Here is a 14,381-nt window from a genome sequence, read left to right as displayed (position 1 = left end):
ACCAGGCAGGTTTTTAAGTCATAAGAGTTAAGAAATAAGGAAACAACAAACAAACAAACAAACAAACCTAACTATTCAAAAAACTACCTACAGGACAAAGAGAATGGAAATACCAGGGAGAAAATCAATATGTCAATGCAATCTAAGTTCCTGTTACTGGTTGAATTGTGTCCCCCAAACATTCATATGTTAAAGTCCTAATCCTCAGTACCTCTGAATGTTACTGTATTTGGAGATAAGGTCTTTCAGGAAGTAATTAAATTAAAATGAGGTCATTAGAGTGACTGTAATTGTATCTGACTGTGTCCTTATAAGAAGAGGAGATTGGGACACAGACACATATAGAGGGAAGATCATGTGAAGACACAAAGAAAAGATGGCCGTCTACAAGCCAAGGAGAGAGATATCAGAAGAAACCAACCCTGATGGTGTCAGAGATGTTCTAACCAGAGCAACTCCATTTTGAATGAGGGCTATGAAAATGAGGCTGAGACTTGTTGGGCTGCATTCTCAGAAAGGTAGGCATTCCTAGCCTCTAGATGTTTATTATTAAGGGCACAAATTAATAATATTTACTAAACAGACCCTGACTTGGGAGTGTCCAGATATCTGATATCTGGAGAACAAAGGCATTCCTAATTTTGCTTTAAAGAAAATAATATCGATTCTTGCAAAATATATTAATTAAGAAAATTAATTCTTTATCAGAAACCCTTGTAGCAAAACACATCTCTCCATATATATAAGCATTGTATGGGTGGATGTGTTCCTCCTCTTACTTTTGGGAACGTCCTACTCTGTAGCCAGACAACTAGCTATTATCTCTGGAGAAGCCTTGGGTAACCCTTGACATGGCAGGTAAGAACATTAATTCCTTCTGGATTGCTTATTCTGTTCTGACCCATTATGATGGGTCTCTGTCACCCCAGAACTGTATGGTCATGGGGATAGATGGACAAGCCCATAGATGCCATTTTGCCTATCCTTTAAGCTGCTCTTCAGGGACCTTGATTTTCTCCTGAATGCCCCACCCCTTGTTGGGGAGGGATTTGTTGACTCAGCTTCGAAGAGTAGTATCTTTAGGAAATCACAAGGCAGACTAAAATTGCTCCTTCTTCTTTCCCGTGAATAACTATCAGGCTTTGTTGCTAAAGATACTGATGTAACACTTAAAGTACACCATATGTTGAATCCAACTACCTATTTGCCTGAACCCACAGGCATCCTACATTATTCTTTTACCACTGTACTTTCTTAATAAACTTGCTTTTACTTTGCACTGTGGACTCGCCTTGAATTCTTTCTTGGGCGAGATCCAAGAACCCTCTCTAGGGGTCTGAATTGGGACCCCGGTCCTGTAACATTTCTGACAACCATGAGGGACCGATACTGAAGAACCTCCCCACCAACCCAAAGGAAATAGACTACAGCACTGATTGGATGACTTTGGGTAAGTGGTGTCGTACCTGGGTAAAGAATGGGATTGGGTTAGAGGCTTAACTTAAGGGAATTAGAGTCTCTCTGAAGACAGGGTGGGTTAGAGGCCCCTCTTAATAGAAAGCAAAGACGCTTGACTGACCTCGGGTTAGAGGACCAACTTAAAAGGATTAGAGTTCCTTCTAAGATTTAGGGGGTTAGAGGCCTCTCTCAGTAAAGTCCCTCTCTGCTAAAAACGGATTTGGCACCGCAGGCTATGCTCTTTGTATTAATCTGCCTTGTCCTCCTTGCTGCATAAATCAATTTCTTGGTTGCTGTCTGTGTTTCACTGTCTTTTTCAGAAGACTTTATCTAAATGGTCTTAGGGATCTTAACTTACTCTTTTCCTAGGTGCTTCTTGATTTCCATGTGTCTGCTCGCGAAACATTGGGAACAAAAAGCATTGAAGGCTCCATCTTTAAAATTGCTGATTGAGATTTGGCATTCAACAGCTATGAGCAATAAAATTAGGCAGAGGTGGTTGTGTTTTGTTGCTGCTATGCTGACTAGGTGTGATCGAGAAGCACTAGGATGGAAATCAGGGGACTCTTCTCCTTGCTGTTTTGTTTCATTTTGCACACTAAAAACACTTCTTTCCTTTCTTGCATTCAGGCAAACTGGCTTTGCTTGTTCATTCCACACTGTCACTATTGCCCAGGACCTGCTTGCTCTGGTCATTCTCATCTAAATCCTCTTCATTTCCTTTGCCTTATTCAACATTTTTGTCAAAGTCCATGTTGTGGTTTATCTGAGATTCATGACTCAGCTCACTTACGTTATCTGGATAATGTGAATCATGTTTGATGAGAGGAAAAGAGGAAAAAGAGCTAGACATACTAGATGATCCTTTAATGCAAGCAGCCTTGGTTTAGCAGGCAGTTTTGTGTGGAGCAGAACCTCTTTCTGTCAGCTCTGAAGGTTCAGATGTGTCTGTCCTTTCTCCCTCTAATCCCCCTTGAGAACCCTTCATCCCCTCCTCCTTACCCGTCTAGCCCCACTCTATACCCACCACTCCCTGAGGAACTTAGCCTGGTGAGTACTACCCCTAGTGGAGCCTCCTGTCAACCTCTAAAGGGAAACCTTTGTCCACTTAGAGAGGTGGTAAATAGGGAAGGAGGCACTGTGAGAGTACATGTTCCCTTTTTTATGTCTGATTTGGCTCTGTGTAAAGAGAAATTTGGTGATTTCTCTGAAGACCCAGGAAGATTCATAGATGAGTTTGAGAAATTAATTCTGACCTATAGTTAACTTGGCAGGATCTGCATGTTTTGTTGTCTCTGTGTTGTACAGTGGGAGAGAAACAATGCATTTTGGGGACAGCTAGGGCCCATGCAGATGAGGCATTGGCTCACAACCCAAACCATAATACATATCAGGCAGGCGGTAGAGCAGTTCCAGATCAAGATCCAGAGTGGAACTATCAAAGGGGCAGTGACAACTTGGGGAGAAGAGATCATATGGTCATTTATTTGTTGGAAGGGATGAAGAAATGTATGAAAAAGCCTCTTAACTATGAAAAGGTTAAGGAAGTTTCCAGAACAAAGACGAGAATCCAGCTTTGTTTCAAGGACATTTAGTTGAGGCACTTAGGAAATATACTAACACTGATCCTGCCTCAAGGGACAGACAAACCCTTTTGGGAGTGCATTTTATAAGCCAGTTTGCCCCTGATATCCATAGGAAACTAGAAAAAGCAGCTATGGGTCCCCAGACTCCCATATGGGACAGCTTTTGTATGTGGTATTTTTAGTTTTTAATAACAGGGACAAAGCAGAGGAAGCAGAAAGAGTAGGAAGGACCTCCCACAAGGTGCAGCTCTTGGCTGCAGCCTTAAGCTTACCTCCCACATGGGGTTGCCCTCCTGGTTCTTGGCCTGAACAAGGGAAGCTGAAAGGTGAGAAGTCAGAGTCACTGTGCCTTGGGCATGAATCAGTGTGCACACTGTAAGAAAGCTGGCCTTTGGAAGAGGGATTGCCCAGCACGCTGAAGGGAGCCATTGGCACCCGAACCAGTGATGGCCAAAATAGCCAGGCAAGCCCAAGAGTGACTGGGTCTGAGACCTCCCAGCACAGCTCCCATCAGACAACTAGCTATTATCTCTGGAGAAGCCTTGGGTAGCCCTTGACATGGCAGGTAAGAACATCAATTCCTTCTGGATTGCTTATTCTGTTCTGACCCATTATGATGGGCCTCTGTCACTCCAGAACTGTATGGTCATGGGGATAGATGGACAAGCCCATAGAAGCCATTTTACCTATCCTTTCAGCTGCTCTTCAAGGACCTTGATTTTCTCCTGAATGCCCCACCCTTTGTTGGGGAGGGATTTGTTAACTCAACGGCGAAGAGTAGTATCTTTTGGAAATCACAAGGCAGACTAAAATTGCTCCTTCTTCTTTACTGTGAATAACTATCAGGCTTTGTTGCTAAATATCCTGATATAACACTTAAAGTACGCCATATGTTGAATCCAACTACCTATTTGCCTGAACCCACAGGCATCCTACATTATTCTTATATACAAGTTACGGAGCAAGTTTATTCCAGCTGTCCAGATTTAAAGGATGAGCCTTTAGATAATCTTGAGGTAGAATGGCTTACAGATGGAAGTAGCTTTGTGCACCACGGAAATGGAAAGCTGAGTATGCCGTTGTCAGTCAACAGGAGGTAATTGAATCTCAGGCCTTTCCAGCTTCTACCTCAGCTCAAAAGGCAGAATTAATAGCTCTTATTAGAGCCCTGCAATTGGCAACGGACTTAAGAATTAACATTTACACTGATTCTGAGTATGCCTTTCTGATACTTCATGCTCATGCTGCTAACTGGAAGGAATAGGGACTCCTAACTGCTAAGGGTTCCCCTATAAAACATCACTTAGAAATTCTGGGTCAGGCACGGTGGCTCATGCCTGTAATCCCAGCACTTTGGGAGGCTTAGGAGGGGTGGATCACCTGAGGTCAGGGGTTCAAGACCAGCCTAGCCAACATGGTGAAATCCTGTCTCTACTAAAAAATACAAAAAAATTAGCCGGGCATGGTGGCAGGCGCCTGTAATCCCAGCTCCTCAGGAGGCCGAGGCAGAAGAATTGCTTAAGCTTGGGGGGTGGAGGTTGCAGCGAGCTGCGAAAAGAGGCTCTTCCCTTACTGTGACTAAGAGAAACTCTTTTGCAGATACGGCTGCTAAGGCCGCAGCATTAAAGGAGCCCCCAGCCATGATAATAATAGAACCAAGATATACTAAAGAGGAACAAGAGTGGACTGAAGGTCCATTGAAGGTCAGAGTCTAATTGAAGATCCTTCTGGCTGGCTTATCAATGACAACAAACTGTTGATACCAGGTGCTAATCACTGGAAAATAAGCATTTGCATGACTCTACTCATTTGGGAGGAGATTCCCTGTTTTAATCAATGTTGCAGCTTTTTGTAGGAAAAGACTTACTGAAAACAGCAAAGCAGGTAACTCAGGCCTGTGAACTACGTGCCCAGAATAACCCAAATAACCAATCTTTACATCCTCCTCTAGTAAGGCCTGTTCAGCATACGGGAATATATCTTGGTAAAGATTGGCAAATAGACTGTACTCAGATACTCACATGTAAAGGGTTTAAATATTTATTAATATTCGTTGACACCTTTACTGGTTGGATTGAGGCTTTTTCTACCTGGTCTGAAAAGGCAATTGAGGTTTCTAAGTTCCTACTAAAGGAAATAATTCCTAGATTTGTGCTGCCTGAGAGCTTACAGAGTGATAATGGCCCATCTTTCACAGCAACAATTACCCAAAACATATCTTCAGCTCTATGAATTCCTTAGTACCCCAACTACAGCTAAACTCCTGGGAATAAACAGCTGGGTCTACTTACCTCCAATTAAACCTGTCTCTTACGACGTCCCACAGACCTACAGAACACAAGAGACTGATCCTGTTTCTTCCTGTGAGTGAATCAGTGACCTCTGACTCCTGTTTGGAAGAAATGAAAGGGATGGGTTACATAAAAATATAGATTGACAATCTACTTTTGGGTATAAGTTGGAATCATGCAGAAAGTAACTTATTTACTCAGTGGGCACAGACTTTAGCCTCTACATAATCAGACAAACTGTTGGGTATGTGGAGAATTGCCACTTTCCTCCACTTCTGGGTTGTTCTGACATATTCAATCTGCCAACTTAAGTCTGTGGGGGACTTTATTGTGTTTCAGACTATTACCTAGACTATGAAAGCTTTAGACACTTATATCTCTGCTACTGATGTACTATCAGTCGACCCTATATCGACTTGGTTCCAACAACTTCCCAGTTCTTGGAAAGCCTTTCTGTTTAGTTTGCTTGGAATGATTTTACTTATGTTGCTTTGCTGTTGTGGAATATATTGCAGTTGTACTTTCTGTATAGGAATGCAAGACAAGCTCACTCAGTGCTTTTTTGAATTGAACACTTACTAATCACCACTTAATCTTCTGTGGCTTAAGCTACTCAGTCTGTGGTACATTTTTATGGGAGCCTTGGCAAATTAATACAGTGCCATTAAATTTCTGCTTGCTTATTCACCACTGATTTCATTTTCTTTGGAAAACTAAAACTTTTTTTTTTTTGGAGGTTATAGGTTTTTTTTTTTTTTGGGGGGGGGAGGTTATTATCACCTTTTCTCAGAACTCGGAGTTATGAACGACCTTCACCATACCAACACTCTCTGACTGAGTTTCTCTCTACCCTGAATGTGAGAGACCCTAATAGTCAGGAATATCATTGCCCCATTCAGGCTGAAGAAGTTACAGAAGATGGATTTTCATCCCTCTGCAATCCTTAGGATTAAGGGTCCTCTTGTAAAGAGAGCTGGGAGATATGTCAGAAATGTTTGAACCAAAGCAACTCCATTTTGAGTGAGGGCTAGGAAAATGAGGCTGGGACTTGCTGGGCTGCATCCTCAGAAAGGTAGGCATTCCTAGCCTTTAGATGTTTACAGTTAAGGAAACAAATTAATAATGTTTACTAAGCAGACCCAGACTTGGGAGTGTCCAGATATCCCAATATCTGGAGAACAAAGTCATTCCTAATTTTGCTTTAAAGATAATAATATCAATCCTTGCAAAATAAACTAATTAAGAAAATTAATTCTTTATCAGAAACCTTTGTAGCAAAACACATCTTCCCATATATACAAGCCTTGTACTCATGGTGGATGAGTTTCTCTTATTTTTGAGAACGTCCTACATTTGTCTATGGAGTAGCTGTCCTTTTACCACTGTACTTTCTTAATAAACTTGCTTTTACTTTGCACTGTAGACTCACCCCGAATTCTTTCTTGCCCAAGATCCAAGAACTCTCTCTTGGGGTCTAGATCCGGATCCATGTCCTGTAACAATGACACTTTGATCTTCGATTTCTAGCATCCAGAATTGTGAGAAAACAAATTTCTATGGCTTAAGCTACTCAATCTGTGGTACTTTGTTATGGCAGTCCTGGCAAACTAATACAGTGCCATCGAATTTCTGCTTGCTGATTCACCATTGATTTCATTTTCTTTTGAAAACTGAAACTTTTTTTTTGGAGGTTATAGATATCAGGATGTATATATTAAATGTGTACAATGTTTTTCTGAATCAATTATACCTCGGTAAAGCTAAAAATCATTATTTCTTGAATTGTGACTATAATACAAGTTTATTTTCAAACTTAAAAAATACAGAATATACAAAGAAGGGAGAAAACCTATGTTATCCAAATACAATATCTATTTCCCATTGTTTACTGCCTTTCTTTTCTTCTATATGTATTTTAGAATATATAAATTTAATATCTGAGAAAATTTACCAGGCCCGAAAGCATATAACTTCAAATAGGCAATGTACAATGCCCAGTAATCTAGGTTTTATTTAGCTTTGTCTCTCTCTCTCTCAATAAGCTTATTTTGGAGATTCTCAACTGTGCATCCCCTGTCAGTTTTGACCTCCATCACTCTCATGTGATGACATGTCTTCCTATGTAATGCACAAAATTGAAGCCATCAGATGGGTTTTCTCACATGCTCCAGTCTCAAGATCCTCAAACTCATTTTTTCCCACAATAGAGCAGTGATTCTTAAACCACATTGCACATTGACCCCTGGGGAGCTCTCAAAAAAGCAGGTGCTCAGGAACTCTATTGGACAATCAATTATCTCTAGGGATAGGGGCAAGCATCAATAATCTTTAAAAGCTCCTCGAGTAGTTCTAGTGTACAACCAGGGCAAGAATGTCTGGAATAAAATGAATGACTTTTTCTTTCTTTTCCAAACTTCTCTTCCATTTTCACACAATTCAGTCCTAAAAGCCAAGAACCAATTCAGAAAACTTATCCTTAAAATTCTATTCCTCTAGAACTGTTCTCAGTACCAAAATATTTATTACTTCAGGTTCTCCAGAGAAACAGAACCAATAGGATGTATCTATATCTGTATCTCTATCTATATCTAGCTATATTGTATATATCTATATATGAAATCTTATATATATATTTTTTCTCTTATCTCTCTATCTATCTATAAGGAGATTTATTATATTGGCTCATGTGATTATGAAGGCTGAGAAATCCCACAGTCTGCTGTCTGTAAGCTGGAGACCCAGGAAAGCTAGTGGTGTAATTCAGTGCAAGTCTGAAGGCCTGAGAACCAGAGACCCACAGTGAGGAAGGAAAAAAGGTGTGAATTCCTCTTTCTGCTCCTTTTAGTTCTATTCATTATCTCAACAGGCTGGATGATATCCAGCCCTTTTGGGGAGGGCAATCAACTTTACTTAGTCCACCAATTCTGGATGCTAAAATACCATCACAGATACATCTAGAAATAAAGTTTAATGTGGACACTGTATGGCCCACTCAAATTGACACAAAAAATTTAAGAATCACACAGTTACATATAGCAGTGCAGCTAAATATTTTATGACTGTATATCATAGGAGAACAGAAACTGGGAGACAATTAGCCATTTCTTCTACAGATGTCTATTTGCAATTCGAAGACTCCTAAAAAGCATAGGTTCTCTTAAGTGAAATTGGAATCTGTGAAAATTAACTTCTTAATGTCTTAAAGTTTTCTGGCTCAATATACTTTTCTGGCATAGTAAAAGCAAGAAGAGAAGGAGGAAAAAGTGACACTGAAGAAATTGATGCTTATACAATGAAACTTCTTAAAATATGGGAAAATGTAGGAAAGTAAATATGCTGATGACTTCTGGGAAAAGGGAAGTTTAGACAGAATATCTTTAAGTCTGATATTATCATGGACCAAACTCGCACCAAATAATACAGTAACACTAGGAAATTGTATTATTTTATTTTATTTTTTGAGGCAGAGTCTTGTTCTCTTGCCCAGGCTGGAGTGCAATGGCACGATCTGGGCTCACTGCAACCTCTGCTTCCTGGGTTCAAGCAATTCTCTTGTCTCAGCCTTCTGAGTAGCTGGGATTACAGGTGCATGCCACCATGCCCTGCTAATTTTTGTATTTTTAGTAGAGACGGAGTTTTACCATGTTGGCCAGGCTGGTATGGTGCTGACCTCAGGTGATCTGCCCACCTCGGCCTCCCAAAGTGCTGGGATTACAGGTGTGAGCCACAGTGCCTGGCCAGAAATTTTAAAAATATGTCATTAGCTAGCTGAGTAAGCAAAAGTATAGATTATCTAGAGCTTCCAATGCAACCGTCCAATTTATTGTCTTGGGACCATGTTGGAAATATGGGTTGTGTGTGGCAGAAATCAGTGATTATAATATAAACCACAGTCAGAAAGATATTGAATATTCAGATGAAGGACCAGGTATGGAAAAACATTTCTCAATATTCACATTATATGTATCAGAGACATTTCATGCCCCACTTTACCTTCGTTTGGTCTATCTTTTATCATAAACATTGCTGTGACATCCAGTTTTGTGCAAATGTGAACTGACAGTACCTTACTTTAGTGACCGTGTACATCTCACTTTATGTTCCAGGCTTCTTGGGCACCAGGAATGATAGGTGACAACTGCTGGAACCCTGTGGTATTCATGCATGAGCATTTGGGAAATATGAGGAGCATAAAAAGTCACAGGGGTAACCAACAGTTGACTAATAGAGGACAGAAGCTGGTGGAAAATTTTTCTCCTTTTCACAGCTCAGAAAAATTCTTAGTTGCATTCTGTCCACCTCCTGAGTAGGTCCTGGCAAGATTGAGCCCAGAGCAATAACACATTTCTTGTATTGGTTTTCCAACCTTCCCTGTTTCACTTTCCCCAGGGCCCTACTACTTTTCCTTGGGCTCAAATCCAAGGAAATAAACTATCTGCATACAAGCTCTGTTTCCTGGAGTATAGGGAGGGGATGGGGAGGAAACTGAGGCTAATACAGTTGGCACCAAAATGGGCCCAGAAAGCAGATTCACAGCATGGGATTCTGGAACTGGTCAGGAAGTGATAAGGACTCTATTAGTGATGGTAGGTTTGTTGGTGAAAATTCCTGACATGCAATCAGGATGAGGCACAGAAAGAAAGTGAAACATTGGCTTATGCTGTAGTTTCAGCACTTAGATGGTGTTGAGAAAGCAGTGTAAGAATTCTAAATTGGACTGGATTATAGCAGCCTTGAAAAAGCAAATGACAGGTTTATATTAGCTAACTATAAACTCAAGACTGTCTCTGAAATCAGAAGGCCTACATGGTAGTATTAAAAAAAAAAAAAAAATCTGAAGCTCCTGGACAAGACTGTACTGAAAATCAGGCACAGAATCTAATTTTAATGGTAGAAGGGCTACATAGTCAACTTTATATGAGTGTACTACCTCTATAAGTATTTGATGTCAATCAGGGCTCTGACAGGAAAACAGTGGAACCCTAGAACCTGGGTGGAGATATATGAGTAGAAAGGTCTGAATCTGGAATACCTGTACTCCCCTGAATCCTATGGACTGGTAGAATAAGCTTCTTCCCATATCAGAAGGTGGTGGCCTCTCCTTGCAAAGAGAACTGGTACAGATTTCACTTGGAACAAGACAATACTTATTTTTTTGTGAGATTTGCCTCAATCTTCTCTCGTTGCCTTCAGACCAATAAGACTGGGGCCAGCTTTCAGTATAGATTCAGCAGGAAAATAGAGTTTGAGAAAACATACCCCACAAAGTGCAAGACCTGTCTTATATTTACCATCAGAAACCAGGGTAAAAAATGTGATATTGGATAGTGATGTGAAAATGGGCAGAATATATGAATAGGGAAATTTATTGCTAAGTGGAGACTTTTTCATGACTCTGGATTTAATATCCTGGCCCTGATATAATATCTTAAAATAAAATAAATGCTTGAACTGCCTTGGAAGAATGTCACAGAGTTCAGGAAAGAGAGTAATTTAGAATAAATTTATTACATGATCCCAGATAACCCACTATTTCCATATTTTTCCCAGAAATAAGACACTCCTTATTTTAAGGATCAGAGGGCACTCCTTTCTTTAAGGCTATATGGAATGTACTGATGCAGAGGGTCCTGGACTCTTTGACAAGCTCAGTGCTGGCTATCTGCTGAAGGCCAAGCTTGAGAGTAGGAAGTATGGCTGGATGCAGTAGCTCATGCCTGTAATCCCAGCATTTCGGGAGGCTGAGGCAGGAGGATTGCTTTAGGCCAAGAGTTTGAGATAAGCCTGGACAACATAGCAAGACCACATCTCTAAAAATGTTAGAAATAATAAAATAAAAAAGAGAGTAGGAGATACACCCAAGAACTGTGCTCCATACAAATGGATATTTGCATTAGGGAATGCATTCTGGAAATGCAATGTCCCAAGGGAAGCATTTAAATAAAGAAGCAAGATGGAAACAATAATAGTGAGCAGCAAGACCAGAATGGTGACCAGGGGTCTGTGGTTATGTTTAAGAGGTCACAGTTTGTTTCTAGGAATACGATGCACAGGCAGCCAAAACAGTATGACAAGTAGAGCCAAACTGGCATAATCAAAAAGACAAAGAGCTGGAGAGCAGACTTCAGCCAACATATTAGAAAATTATGATACTGCAGTCAGTTTGAAGATCTCAGCCAGTTTATAGATCTAGAGTCCATTGGTTGAAGAGAGCTTTCTCTTGAGGAAGGCCTCTGCAATGTCACAGCAAGTAAATATAATAAATAATTTCCCAATCTTTCCCCACAGGGACATGCACTCATTTGCCTCAGTTTGCAAAAGTACAGGATTACCTATACCTTTTGAGGGCTGTTATATATAGGTCACAAGCTGACTCTGATGCCTAAGATCTAAAATACCACTGCAGTCCTCTGGTTAGAGTAGTAGGGTAGTAGGTAGTAGTAGTAGTAGGAGGAAGATAAATAGAATTCTAACACAAGTCTATCTCACAAGTGGGTCCAATGCATTTGCAAACTCACAATGGTTATTTCTGTAGTCCTCGAGTACATAATTATGAAATTCTTATCAGCTTGCCAACTCTCACATTGATTCCACAATGTATAGAATGAGAGCCATTACACTAGAAAGGGCCAAGTAGAAGTTCCTGAATTGCCCCCATATCCTCCTGTCAAGACAGTAAATCAGATGCAATGCTTCATCCTGAGAATTTCAGAAATGAGAATTACTATCAAAAAGTTAAAGAAGGAAAAAGTCCTTGTAATAAATCTCCATTCAAATCATCTGTATTCCCCCAACAAAACTAGATGAATCAAGCATATTGACAGTGGGCTACCATATACTTAACCAAGTGGTAGTCCCAATCATAGATGCTCTGCTAGATTTGGTGTCTTCACTGCAATAGATCAACACAATCACTTAATTATGTAGCTATTGATGTAGTTAATGGACTTATTTTAATCTCTATGAGTAATGACAATCAAAAACAGTTTGCATCTACATTGGAAGGAGAGCAGTCTACATTCATACAAACACTCCATGGCTACATTAAGTCTGTTAATATAGTCTTCAAGGACCTCGATCATGTTGATATTCCACTGAACATCCTATCTGTCCTCTATGTTGATGACATCATGCTAATTAGACTAGGGGACAGGAAGTGGCAAGTACTTGGAATTCTTTAGTAAAATAAACACATGCGAAAGGGTTAGAAGATATACCAAACAAGTCTGGGAATTTATCACAGCAATGAAGTTTTTAGGGATCTTATGGTCTGTGGAGTCCAGAAAAATAAAGAGGTTTGTAGAAGATTCAAATTGTGATGTAAGCTGCTCTGCTATTCAGACCATGTGGCCCAGCAGATCCCATGATGCTCAAAGTATTTATTGTGGATTAAAATGCTGTTCAGAGTCCCTAGGAAGGCCTAATATGAGAAATACATTGCAGATTCTCCAGGATTCTCTGGAGCAATAGCAGGGTTTTTGTGCAGAAAACAAGTTGGTGTTTGAAAAAGAGCTGTAATAGAGACTGAGTGCCTGACCATGAGATAACAAGTGATATGGTTTGGCTGTGTCCCCATCCAAATCTCAGCTTGGATTGTAGTTCTCATAATCCCCATGTGTTGTGCGAGGGACCCAGTGGAAGGTAATTTTATCATGGGGCCAGTTACCCTCATGCTGTTCTTGTGATAGTGAGTGAGTTCTCATGAGAGCTGATGGTTTTATGAGGGGCTTTTTCCCCTTTTGTTCAGCACTTCACCTTCCTGCCACCATGAGAAGAAGGACATGTTTGCTCTCCCTCCCACCATGATTGTAAGTTTTCTGATTGTGAGTTTCTCAGCCATGCTGAACTTTGAGTCAATTCAACCTCTTTCCTTTATAAATTACCCGGTCTCTGGTATGTCTTTATTAGCAGTGTGAGAACAAACTAACACAAATAATTATGTGACTAGAGTTTTCCAACATGAGTTGGATATTATCAGATCTTAGGAGCCATGATGTCAAGCAAATGCAACAGCCATCTGTCAAATGGTGGAATGACACATTCAGATCGTATCTGAGCAGGTCCAGGGGCCACAAGTAATACAAAAAGATGTGACACAGAACTCCACATCACCTATCTCAGTTGTACTATTGCCTCTCCTTCAAATTATATTTATGGTGTAATAGAAATTCCTCATGACTAACTGAGAGAAGTAGAAATTAAAGGCTTGGTTCACAGATAGGTCAGTTTGATATGTTGGTGCTAACAAAAAATGAACAGTTGCCACGTCACAATCACACTCATCAGATACCCTGACAACAAATGGTGAGGGGCAATCCTTCCAGCAGGCAGAGCTACAAGCAGTGTAGCTGGTCATTGATTTTTATGGAAGGGAAAATAATCTGAAGTATGGATATAAATAAAACCTTGAGCAGAGGAGACATGGAGGGAGTAAATGTAATATTGGAAACAAATAAGTCTGGGGAAGAGGCATATGAATAGACCTCTGGAAGTGACTGCACACTTTGTGTATCCTTTTGCCTTATGTTATGTGCATCAGAGAGCATCTACTGAAGAGAAGACACTAGACGACCACAGAGAGAAACTCATCACACAGATGTTAACAGCTTCTCTCTTTAGCTACTGCAGTGTCTGCACAATGAGCCTTGGAATGGATGGCCATGGTAATAGATTTGGAGGTTATTTATGTGACCAATATCAGCGACTCTCTCTCACAAAATTGGCTTATTGGCCCTGCCACTGTCACTGTTAATTGGCCCACCTGCATAGCATAGACCGGAGCTGAGCCTCCACATGACACCATCCTTCAGGGATAATAGCCAGGCACTTAATGGTAGGTTGATTATATCAGACCTCTTCCACCCTGGACTAATTTATCCTTACTAGAACTGACACTCTCTCTGCATATGTGTTTGTCTTCCCTGCCTTGAATACCTCCAGAGCTCATACCATCTGAGTGATTATAGAATGTGTGATTTACTGATATGGCATTCCACACAAAAATGCATCAGATCCATTTCAAGATAAAGAAAGATTTATTATCCTG

General features: G+C 40.4%; 1 protein-coding gene across 1 annotated transcript in view; it reads left to right on the top strand.

Annotated features, from left to right (window-relative positions):
* Positions 1 to 337: 337 nt before the first annotated feature.
* VPS50 (VPS50 subunit of EARP/GARPII complex) overlaps positions 338 to 14,381 on the top strand; it is a 220,311-nt gene continuing 206,267 nt past the window's right edge. The window contains exon 1 of the mRNA XM_074035521.1: positions 338 to 518. The gene's annotated coding sequence lies outside the window, so the exon portion shown is untranslated. The remainder of the gene's footprint in view (positions 519 to 14,381) is intronic.

This window comes from Macaca fascicularis, chromosome 3 (genome assembly GCF_037993035.2).
Source record: "Macaca fascicularis isolate 582-1 chromosome 3, T2T-MFA8v1.1".
NCBI lineage: Eukaryota > Metazoa > Chordata > Mammalia > Primates > Cercopithecidae > Macaca > Macaca fascicularis.
The sequence above is the reverse complement of the archived record's forward strand: the minus strand, read 5'-3'. Positions and strand labels throughout refer to the sequence as shown.